At 47.9% G+C, this 11,600-nt stretch overlaps 1 pseudogene; it reads right to left on the bottom strand.

Moving 5' to 3' along the window:
• Positions 1-4,908: 4,908 nt before the first annotated feature.
• LOC103731247 lies at positions 4,909-5,840 on the bottom strand (annotated as a pseudogene).
• Between the last annotated feature and the right edge of the window lie 5,760 nt (positions 5,841-11,600).

Below are 11,600 nucleotides of genomic sequence, written 5' to 3'. Positions count from 1 at the left end.
TCATAAAGATGTGCAGCCATCAGCACTATCTAATTCCAGAACATTTTCATCATTCCAAAAAGAAACTCTCTACCACTTAGCTTTCACTCTCCATTCCCCTCTCTCCAGCAGTGGCAAGCACTTATCTACTTACTGACCATGGAGTTGTCTCTCAAATAAATGGAACCATACAATATAAATAGATGTCTTTGTGCCCATTTTTTCAATTAATGTTTTCAAGTTTTGTCTATGTTGTACCATAGCCATATACTTCCTTTTAGGGCCAAATAATATCATGTTACATGAACAAGTCACATTTTATTTATTCATTCATCAACTGGCAGAAATTTGGATTGCTTTTCCCCATTGTGCAATATGTTACTAGGAACACTTGTGTATATGGTTTATTTATTTATTTAGAGACAGGATCTCATGTAGCCCAGGCTGGCATTGAACTCCTAATCCTCCTGCCTTCACCTCTCAAATGTTGGGATTACAGGCCTGCATCACTTCTTTTTTATTTGTGTGTGTGTGTGTGTGTGATGCATGCATAAGAGTGTGTGAGTTTGTAGACCTGTGTACCCTTGTGCACGTGTGTAAAAGCCAGAGCAGAATCTCTTCCTCTCTGCCTTATTGCCAACCCCTGTATATGCCAGGGTTACAGATCCACACATAGCCACACTCAGCTTTTTATGTGGGTGCTAAGGATTCAAACTCATGTCCTTATGTTCGCAGAGCAAGAGTTCTTGCCCACTGAACTATCTTCCCAGCCCTTCTTTTTGGATTTTTGAGACATTCCTTCTATGTGGCTCTAGAACTCACAATCTAGACCACTAAATTTGGCTGGCCCTGTTAGTTTGTTTTCTGACACAAGATGTCAATATGTAGCCCAGGCTATCCTCAAACTCACAGTGATCCTCCTGCCTCAGCCTTCTGAATGCTGAGATTACAGGTTTGTGCCACCATGCCCAGCTTCCTTCCTTTCTTTCTTCCTTCCTTCCTTCCTTCCTTCCTTCCTTCCTTCCTTCCTTCCTTCCTTCTTTGTCTTTTTGAAACAGGGTCTTCCTGTAGCCCCAGCTGGCCTAGAACTCGCTATGTAGACCAGGCTAGCCTCTACCTCCCAAGTGCTGGGACTAAAGGCATGTATCACCATGCCCGGCTCTTTTATTATTTATTGATTTAGGCAGCTGGGAACTTGCTCATATGAACTTACAGCAATAGTGACAGCATGCACAAGACTCCAGTAAACTCAAATCAGACAAAAAAATTCAGTATAGAAGCCGGGTGTGGTGGCACATGCCTTTAGTCCCAGCACTTGGGAAGCAGAGATAGGTATATCTCTGTGAGTTCCAGGCCAGCTGGGACTACAGGGAGACCCTCTCTCAAAAAGACAAAAAAAATCCATATAGAAGCGGGGAAATGGGTAAGTCTCAATCTTAGCTGAGGAACTATTGGCAGATGATCACTGCTGGGTGAGAGAGAATTGGTCTTCTTTAAGGAAGAGATGCCAGATAGGATGATAATGCTTCAGTGAATGAACTCACACTGAGGGACATCTGGGGACACAAACTTGACTGGATAGGCCTTAACACATATGACAGAATGCATGAAATTTGGTGTGGGAGCTACAGGGGTACAGACAGGTGAGGGTGTCTAAATATGATTAAGATGTATTAAATGCATGAAAATTCAATAAAAAATATATATTGTATGAGAAAAAATTAAAAAGCAAACGAAATACAAACAAACTGAAACCCAAAGGGGTAGAGGTGTTATAACAAATATACAGGGGTGGACTGGGGTGTAGCTATAGATTGTTTGCCTCAAATGCAAGATGTCCTAGGTTCGATCCCCAGTACTACAAAAGAAACAGAGGGATGGAGGGAAAGAGGGAGAGAAGAAAAGAAAAAAGGAGAGAAAGAAAACCTGCAGGGTTTATTCTTGGGTAATTGCAGGGGAGAGGACTTGCTGGGTCACAGGCCGTGGTTACTCGGTATTCTCATGTAATAGCATCAGCTACAAACACTGTGGCCACCCCTCCGTAACCTGTTTCTCAGTCCCATCTTTCCCATCTTATTTGCTCAAACAGGAAGCCTAGGTGTTACTAAGTGATCCTCATGGTGATCTCCTCTAGTTCCACAGCATTGGCTAAGATCCGTCTTGAGCGCAGTACAATTTCTCTTCTTAGCCTTATAACCTCTCCTGGGAACTGCTGGTTCATAGATCTACATCTCAGCTCGGCAGCCCTACCGGACTATCTAAGTAGGAATCTCCACACGTGTATACAAAAAGTGAACTGTTCATTTTAAACTTGTTTCTCACCATGACTCTATCTCAGTATAGATTCTTCCTCTTGGTCAGCACAAAACCTTGTTGGTGGTTACCATTCCTTTCTTTCAACACCACTTCCTAGCCATGGGTAAATTTTGTCAGCTCATCCCCTAGAATCCACCTTCTCTCCAAAGCTGACCTTTCCCAGCCTGCCCAAGCCAAAAGCATACCAATCTCTTCCTTTACAACATGGAATTGCAGAAGACCTTCCTAAATCAGAAATACATAGGATCAACAAGGACAACCAGCAAATCTTTTTTAAAAAGTTTTCAGGGCTGGGTGTGGTGGCACACAACTTTAACCCCAGCAGAGGCAGGAAGATCTCTGTGAGATTAAAGGTCAGTCTAGTCTATATAGTAAGATCCAGGCCAGCTGGGGCCACGGGGGTCTCAAAAAATTTTTTTTCAGGGCTGAAGAGATGGCTCAGTGGATAAGCACTTGCCATATAAACAATAGAATCAGAGTTCAGATCCCCAGTACTCACCTAAATGCTGGGTGGGTGTAGTGGCCCGCCTGTAATTTCAGTACTCAGAAGGCAGGGACAGTTGCCTAGCCAGAGCAAGTGGCTAGCTAGACTAGTCACCAGTGAGCTCTGGGTTCAATTGAAAGACCCTGCCTCAATGAATAAGGTGAAAAACTATACCCTAAGATACATGAAAAACCAGGAATGTGTACGTTTATATTAGATAGCAAAAAGGGCTACTTTCTCTCAAATGTGGAAGGTATCTAGATTGTAGACTTTTAAAAAAATATTTTATAGCCAGGCGTGGTGGCGCATGCCTTTAATCCCAGCACTCAGGAGGCAGAGGCAGGAGGATCTCTGTGAGTTCAAGGCCAGCCTGGTCTACATAGTGAGTTCCAGGACAGCTGGGGCTACAGGGAGACCCTGTCTCAAAAAGACCAAAAAAAATATTTTATTTTTATATGTATGAGTGTATTGCCTGCATGTAGGTAGGTGCCCCACAGAGGTCAGAAAAGAGTATTGAATCCCCTGGAGTGGGAGTTATGGATGGTTGTTTGCTGCCATGTGGGTGCTGGAAACCAAACCCCAGTCCTCTGCAAGAGGAGCCAGTACTCTTAACCACTGAGCCATCTCTCCTGCCCTAGATTTTTTTTAAAAGGCCAGCAAGATGGCTTTATGGTTTAGTGGGTAAAGGCACTTGCTGCCAAACCTAAAGACCTGAATTCAATCCCTGGGACCCACATTATAGAAGGCAAGAACTCCTGGAAGTTGTTCTCCACACAGACATTGTGGCACACGAGCAACAACACACATACACATACACATATACATACACATACAAACACAAACAAAAATGGATGTAATTGGGGTCAGAGAGATGGATCAGTGGTTAAGAACACTGGCTGTTCTTGCAGAAGACCTGGGTTCTAATCTCAGCACTCATATGGCAGCTAACAACTGTCTGTAACTCCAGGGGATCCAACAGCCTCTTCTGTTCTTGGGCATTGCATGACACGGGTGCACTTACTTACATGCAGGCAATACATGCATACACATAAAATAAAAATAACAAAATATAAAAAGGATGTAATTTTATTATTATTTTTTTTGGTCTTTTGAGACAGGGTCTCCCTGTAGTCACAGCTGTCCTGGATTCGCTATGGAGACCAGGCTGACCTCAAACTCACAGAGATTCGCCTGCCTCTGCCTCCTGAGTGCTGGGATTAAAGGTGTATGACACCATGCCCGGCGGGAAAAAAAAAGATATAATTTTAAAATAAAAAAGGTCACTAGGGGCTGGAGTGATGGCTCAGTGGTTAAGAACACTGGCTATTCTTGCAGAAGACCCGGGTTCAAATCCCAGCACCCACATGGCAGCTAACAACTGTCCATAATTCCAGTTCCAGGGGATCTGACAGCCTCTTCTGTCTTCCGAGGGCATTGTACAACACAAGTGCACTTACCTACAATGCAGGCAATACACACGTACACATAAAATAAAAATAATAAATAACATATTTTTTTAATTAAAAAAAGAAAGGTCAAAGCCAGTCGTGGTGGCACACGCCTTTAATCCCAGCACTCACATGATAGCTAACAACCATCTGTAACCCCAGTTCCAGGGGATCCAACACCCTCTTCTGACCTCGAAGGGCATTGCAAGACATGGGTATATTTACACACATGCAGGCAATGCATTCACACACATGCAGGAAATACATTCATTACACATAAAATAAAAATAATAAATATGTTTTAAAAAGAGTAGCAACATGAAATAAAAATAATAAATATGTTTTAAAAAGAGTAGCAATCACTCTTAACTGCTGAGCCAACTCTTCAGTCCCTAAATCCTTTTTGTTGAGTCAAGGTCTTGCTATGTAGTCCATGCTGGGGGCAAATGTGAATCAATCTTCTTGCCTTAGACTTCCGAGTGTGAGTTCTGGGATGGCAGGCACACACTCCCAAGTCCGGATATGCCTTCTAGCTTTCTACAAATCCACACAAAGGTGAGAAGCATTCTGGGAGGTGGGAGCTGGGCAGCTGCAGGAGCTTCCTGGGGCCTCCAAGCCTCTGCTGAATGGCCGAAGTGGGCTGAGATTCCTGGGAAGAATTCCCAGCATCCCTGGGAGAAGTCACAGCTTTGCCCCGAAGTTGGCCCGGCTCGTGACCTTGATCAAGGCCATTCGAACTTCCCGGTTCCTCAGGCTATAGGGGTTGAGAGTGGGGGTGATGAGGCTGTAGAAGAGGGATACCTCATTGTCCTGCTGCGGGCTGTGGTAGCTACCTGGAACCCTGTACATGAACACGGCGGCCCCGTAAAACAGCCCCACCACGGCCACCTGTGAAGAGCAGGTGGCGAACGCCTTGGTCACAGGAAGAGCGCATGCGCAGCACAGCCCCCAGCACGAGGCCATAGGAGGTGAAGATGAGAGACGGGCAGCAGCAAGATCAGCACCGCAGAGATGGACAGCGCCAACTCGTAGGCAGATGTGTCCCGGTAGGACAGCTTGAGCAGTGCAGGCAGCTCACAGAAAAAGTGGTCCACGGTGTGCGAGGCGCAGTAGGGGAACTGCAGGGAGATGGACGTCTGGATGGAGGCCACAAGAGCTCCTGCAAGCCAGGATGAGCCCACCATCACCAGACACACCTGACCTCTCATGAGCACCTGGTAGTGAAGGGGGTGGCACACGGCCACATATCGGTCATAAGACATGAGGGACAGAAGGACGCCCTCGGAGACGCCCATGAACATGAAGAAGAACATTTGGGCTGCACACTCCCCAAAGGATATGGAGTTCTCTCCTTGGAGGAAGTTGGCTACCATCTTGAGGATGGTGACCAGTGGGAAGCCGATGTCCAGCAGAGAGAGGTGGCTGAGCAGGAAGTACATGGGTGTGTGGAGCCTGGAGTCTGTGGAAATCAGGAAGATCAGGATGGTGTTTCCCAAAAGGCCTGTGATAAACATGGTGGCCATGAGGAAGAAGAAGGCAAGATGGGGCCCTGTGTGGCTGAAGGGCCCCACCAGGGTGAAATCTGAGGCTGTGGATTCATTTGATGTCCCCATTCCCCAGGGTGAACCACAACCCCCAAGGTGTATCGCTTTCTACAGGAAGCAGGGAGATTTGGTAAAGAGCTTTTCGGGGAGGGACAGTTTAACAATTCACTGCAACTGGTGGTGTCTGCCTGAAGTCTCATGAGAAAGGGGATGAAAGAAAGAGGATGAATCCAGCTTCAGCTCCAGTGAGGGGCTGGGGGCATGGCTCCCTGTCTAGAATCCCCTAGTGGAGGATTGGGGGGGTGGGGTTCAGGGATCAAACCCTTGCTTAGAATCCCCCAGTGAGGGGCTGGGGGCGAGGCTCAGAAATAGAGCCCCTGCCTCAAATCCCCCAGTGAGGGGCAGGGGGTGTGGCTCAGTGGTAGAGAGCATGCCTAGAATCCCCCAGTGAGGGGCAGGGGGTGTGGCTCAGTGGTAGAGCACCTGCCTAGAATCCCCCACTGATGGGCAGGGGTGTGGCTCAGTGGTAGAGCACCTGCCTAGAATCCCCCACTGATGGGCAGGGGTGTGGCTCAGTGGTAGAGCACCTGCCTAGAATCCCCCACTGATGGGCAGGGGTGTGGCTCAGTGGTAGAGCACCTGCCTAGAATCCCCCACTGATGGGCAGGGGTGTGGCTCAGTGGTAGAGCACCTGCCTAGAATCCCCCACTGATGGGCAGGGGTGTGGCTCAGTGGTAGAGCACCTGCCTAGAATCCCCCACTGATGGGCAGGGGTGTGGCTCAGTGGTAGAGCACCTGCCTAGAATCCCCCACTGATGGGCAGGGGTGTGGCTCAGTGGTAGAGCACCTGCCTAGAATCCCCCACTGATGGGCAGGGGTGTGGCTCAGTGGTAGAGCACCTGCCTAGAATCCCCCACTGATGGGCAGGGGTGTGGCTCAGTGGTAGAGCACCTGCCTAGAATCCCCCACTGATGGGCAGGGGTGTGGCTCAGTGGTAGAGCACCTGCCTAGAATCCCCCACTGATGGGCAGGGGTGTGGCTCAGTGGTAGAGCACCTGCCTAGAATCCCCCACTGATGGGCAGGGGTGTGGCTCAGTGGTAGAGCACCTGCCTAGAATCCCCCACTGATGGGCAGGGGTGTGGCTCAGTGGTAGAGCACCTGCCTAGAATCCCCCACTGATGGGCAGGGGTGTGGCTCAGTGGTAGAGCACCTGCCTAGAATCCCCCACTGATGGGCAGGGGTGTGGCTCAGTGGTAGAGCACCTGCCTAGAATCCCCCACTGATGGGCAGGGGTGTGGCTCAGTGGTAGAGCACCTGCCTAGAATCCCCCACTGATGGGCAGGGGTGTGGCTCAGTGGTAGAGCACCTGCCTAGAATTTATTTTGATATATCACAGTGAAAGATTTATCGTCCTCTTTTTTTTTTTTTTTTTTTTTTTTAAAAAAAAAAAAAAAAAAAAAAAAAAAAAAAAAAGAAAAAGAAAAAGAAAGCTCACCAAAGCTGGGAATGGTGCATGTCTGTAGTCCCAGCACTTGGGAAGTGGAAGCAGGAGGATCAGAAGTTCAAGGCCAGCTTCAGCTACATAAAGAGTTTGAGGCCAGCATAGGTTACATGAGACCCTGTTTCAAATAAGTAAATAAACAAAATAAAAATAAAACAAAAAGATCACCAATACAACTAATGGGCAAATGCAGGAATAAACAGCTGGGAAAAGAAGCATGTGGTGTTTTAGGTTTGTAATCCCAACACTTGGAAGGCTGAAGCAGGAGGATCAGAAGTTTAAGGACAGCCTTGGCTATATGAGATTGAGGCCAGTCTGGACTACAAGAGACTCTGTCATTAGGAGGAGGAGGAGGAAGAGGAGGAGGAGATTTTTAAACATGAAAAAGAAATATAAATTAAAAGCACACTAAGGCTAAGTAAGTGCAGTGGTGCACATTTGTAATCCTATTACTGGGGAAGGTAAGATAGGAGGATTGCCACAGGTTTAAGGCCAGCCTGGGCTACCCTGCCTTAAAGAAAAAAAAGAACTAGCACTAAATAAATGAATACATTTATGGATCTGGGGAGTATAGCTTAGTGGTAGAACACTTGCCAAGTATTCTACTTTGTGTCTCCATTGCTGTGACAAAATACTAACCAATACCAACTTGAGGTGGAAAAGGTTTATTTGGTTTACATCTCTGGGGTCACAATTCATCAGGGAGCCCAAGGTAGGAACTCAGGGCAGGAACCTGGAGGCGGGAGCTGACGCACAGGCCATGGAGGACTGCTGCTTACTGGGTTGCTCCCCTGGTCCTCAGCTCCAAAAAAAAAAAAGAAAGAAAGAAAGAAAGAAAAAGAAAGTAAATGGAAGCAGACGAATGAAGCCTGGGTAAGTATAGGACCAACAGCCTTTCTTTCTCATTGTGTACAGCCCACCCCTTCCATGCTCCTGTGTGACCTTACCTACTTCCAGAACATTGAATAGCATCTGTTACCAGACTCCCCCTTCTCTTTGCAGCCAAGGGCTTCAGAACCCAGGTTATACCTAATCAATCCTCCTCAAGGCAGCACCAGCCTCCAAAAGTGAGGCCGATGAGACAGCTAAACCCCAGTGGCCACACAAGGATCTAAGTATCTGGCCCCTACGATGGTTAGTGCTGATTGTGCACTTGACAGGATTTAGACTCACTAGGAGACCAACCTCTGGTCATGTCTGTGTGGGAGTTTCTAGATTGGGTTAACTGACTTGGGAAGACCCCACTCTGATTGTGAGTGACAGCATCCCATGAGGCAGGGTCCCAAACTGAATAAAAAGGAAGAAATGAGCTCAGTATTCACCTCTCCCTGCTTCCTGACTGTGGATGCAGTATGATCAGTTCCCTACCATGATGGACCACATCTTCATATTCTGGGGCAAAATAAACCCTTTCTTCCTTAAGCTCCTGTTCTAGTTACTTTTTGTTGCTGTGATAAACACTATGACCAAAAGCAGCTTGTGGAGGAAATGGTTTAGTTGGCATACACTTCCACATCATAGTCTATTATCTAGGAAAGTCAAGGCAAGACCCTGGAATCAGGAACTGAAGCAGAGGCTACTAACGACTTGCTCAGCTTTCTTGCTTTTTTCCTTCCTTTCTTCCTCCCTCTCCCTTTCCTCCCTCTCCCCTTTCCCTTCTCCCTCTCCTTCAACAGGGTCTCTGGTAGCCTCAGCTGGCTTGGAACTATGTACACCAGGCTGCCTCTGCCTCCCAAGTGCTGGGATTAAAGGATTGTGCTACCATGCCCGGCTCAGCTATCTTTCTTTCTTTCTTCTTTTTTTTTTTCGGTCTTTTTGAGACATATAGTCCCAGCTGACCTGGAATTCATTATGTAGACCGGGCTGGTCTTGAACTCACAGAGATTCGCCTGCCTCTGCCTCCTGAGTGCTGGGATTAAAGGTGTGCACCACCACGCCCAACTCAGCTTTCTTATATAGCCCAGGTCCACTTGCCCAAGGATGGCACTGCCCACAGTAGACTGGGCCCTCTTGCATCAATTGAAAGTTAAGAAAATGTCTCACAGACATTCTCACAGGTCAGTCTCATAGGGGAAATTCATCAGCTGAGGCTCCTTCTTCCCAGGTGAGTCTAGTTTGTGTCAAGGTAACGAAAATTAACCAGCTGCTTTTGTGATTTTGCTGTGCCAACAAGGAAAGTAACTAACACAGCCCCACACTTCAGACAAAGGGCTTCTGTGCTGATGTCCACCATGGAACAGCCTTCTGTACCTTCACTGGCCACCAAGATGTGGCCTCTTCTTCCCTGACAGTCCCTTTGTCCTTTTGGTCTTAATCCCAAAGGGCTCCCCAGGGTCTTAGGGCTGTTTCCAGAAAATAGATCCTCCCCTCTAAAGATTCAGGATTGGTCATCAAGATTTTCTCAGGCCCAGTGTGGTGGCACACACCTTTAAGTGACACTAGGGAGGTAGGGGCAGGCAGATCTTGGAGCTCACCATCTCAACCCCACCCCCCCCCCAAAATTTTTTTCTCTAGAAGACACACGGCAGGAGGTGGCTCTTATCTACGTATGACCCAGCCAGGGTCACAGTCCCTTAGGGCTTCAGCTCCATAAAATGTGGAGCTCAGAGCACCTGGGGGCTGCAGAGAGGGGATCTGAGACACTGACAAGTGAATGAGAGATAGCTGAGAGGGGACTTTTCTCCGGGGGGGGGCACTGCTTTTCTGATGGCTTTTCAAAGGGCAGATTGAGGTTGACGTTAGACCAGACAAACCCATCCAGAGTTCCCAGGAAGCCAATATTAAGTCTTCAGACTTGTGTCCCATGTCTGGAGTGTAGAGCGAGGTCTAGCTAATACCTTCACTGTGCCCCCAAGGTGCCCTAACTTACTCTCCTCTCCTCTCTCCTCCAAGTAACCCCAGATGTCTCCACCACAGACACAGGGCCATGTACCTGACTGTTCCTAGCTGGCAGGCCACAGCAAAGCTCACTACATACCACCATCAGATATTCACATCTGCCAGGAAGGGGAGGTACTGCCTATGGCCCAGGCAAGCACCTGACTTCAGACAAGGGAGGGAATCTCAGTTCACCTTCTCCAGCCTCCAAGCCAGACTGCCTGTTTCAGCTTACACAAGGGGAGCTGGGAGGGCTGACTGTTGAGATGGCAGAGCCACTGGTACTAGGGCCTCAGGTGCAACTCCCCTCCCACAATTGGATCCTGTCTCTGGGACTGTGACAGTGACCAGCCCCCATGCAGAATGAGCAGGTAGGTGAAGGTTGGACAGGTGAGCAGTGGCTGCATGTATGGTAGGTAGACAGTCCCATGCAGTGCTAGGACTGGGGAGAGGAGCTAGGAGGGGTAGGATGGCCAGGGTCCCTACAGAAGAGATATCCAGGAAGACACCTCCCCTCCCATTCCAGAGCCCAGTCCCAGCCTGAGGAGGAGTTCCCACAGTAAAGAATGACAGCACATGCTGGGCATGGTGGCGCATGCCTTTAGTCCCAGCACTTGGGAGGCAGAGGCAGGCAGATCTTGGTGAGCTGGAGGCCAGCCTGGTCTACATAGCAAGTTCCAGACCAGCTGGGGCTACAGGGAGACCGTCTTAAGAAGACAAAAAAAGAATGACAGGACTGCCTAAATGCACTGGGGAGGGTAGAGCTGGCCATGAGGACAGCTGGGCCTTCCCTTAGAAAACCCTCCTTTTCCCTTCAGATTTGTTCCCACCACATGCCCTTCTGGTTCTAGACATATGAAATGTCCAGAAGAAGCCAATCTAGAGAAAGATTAAAATTTGCCAGGAACTAGGCCTGAGAATATGGGGAATGAATGCTAAATGGCCACAGGGTCCTTAAGATGATGAAAATGTCATGGAAGTAGGTGAAGGTAATGGTTGCATGGCATTGTGAGTAGACCAAATGCCACTGAATTATAGTTTAAAATGAATGGCTGAAATGAGGAATCCTTTTGTGTGTATGTGTGGAGGAAGGGGTAGAAACAGGGTTTTATTCTATAGCCCAGGCTGATCTGGAACTTACTTTGTAATCCAGGCTGACCTCAAACTCATGATCCTCCTGACTCTGCCTTCCAAGGGCTGGGAGTACAGGTGCATACTACATACCTGGAAAAATGATCAAAATTGTATGTACCTTTTACCTCAACAAAAGTGTTTTAGGGCTGGGGAGATAGGTCAATTGGTAAAGTGTTTGCCTTACAAGCATGAGGGCATGAGTTCAATCCCAGAATCCATATAAAAAGCCCAGCCATTTGTGTATATGTTTGTAATTCCAGCACTAGGGAGGCATAGACAGGTGGATCCTTGGGGCTCACTGACCTGTCAGCATAGT

The sequence above is a fragment of the Nannospalax galili genome, unplaced genomic scaffold (genome assembly GCF_000622305.1).
Source record: "Nannospalax galili isolate Female #2095 unplaced genomic scaffold, S.galili_v1.0 scaffold513, whole genome shotgun sequence".
In the NCBI taxonomy this organism is placed as follows: domain Eukaryota; kingdom Metazoa; phylum Chordata; class Mammalia; order Rodentia; family Spalacidae; genus Nannospalax; species Nannospalax galili.
Note: the sequence above shows the minus strand (reverse complement) of the source record. Positions and strands in the feature narration are given on the sequence as shown.